The sequence below is a fragment of the Apis mellifera genome, linkage group LG14, assembly GCF_003254395.2.
Source record: "Apis mellifera strain DH4 linkage group LG14, Amel_HAv3.1, whole genome shotgun sequence".
Taxonomy (NCBI): Eukaryota; Metazoa; Arthropoda; class Insecta; order Hymenoptera; family Apidae; genus Apis; species Apis mellifera.
The window spans coordinates 10,098,894-10,099,147 of record NC_037651.1 but is presented as its reverse complement, the minus strand read 5'-3'; positions in this window follow the sequence as shown (position 1 = coordinate 10,099,147).

The window sequence follows — 254 nt, the reverse complement described above, 5'->3', positions numbered from 1 at the left end:
ATGGATGGATGGATAGATAGGAGTGGAACTCGCTCCTCGTCTGGCCAGTTAAAAAAAGGAAAGAAAGAAAGAAGTTGTTTCTTCCTCCCTTTGGAAACTATCTCTCTCTCTCTCTTCTCCTCCTACCCATACCATAAAGTGGAGAGATCCGATCGCCGATTATTCCTACTACGTTGAGAAGGAGTGGTGGGGCAAAGGGAAGACCCGCCAACGTTGATAATCCATTTATCAGACACCCGGTGGTGTGTCTTTTT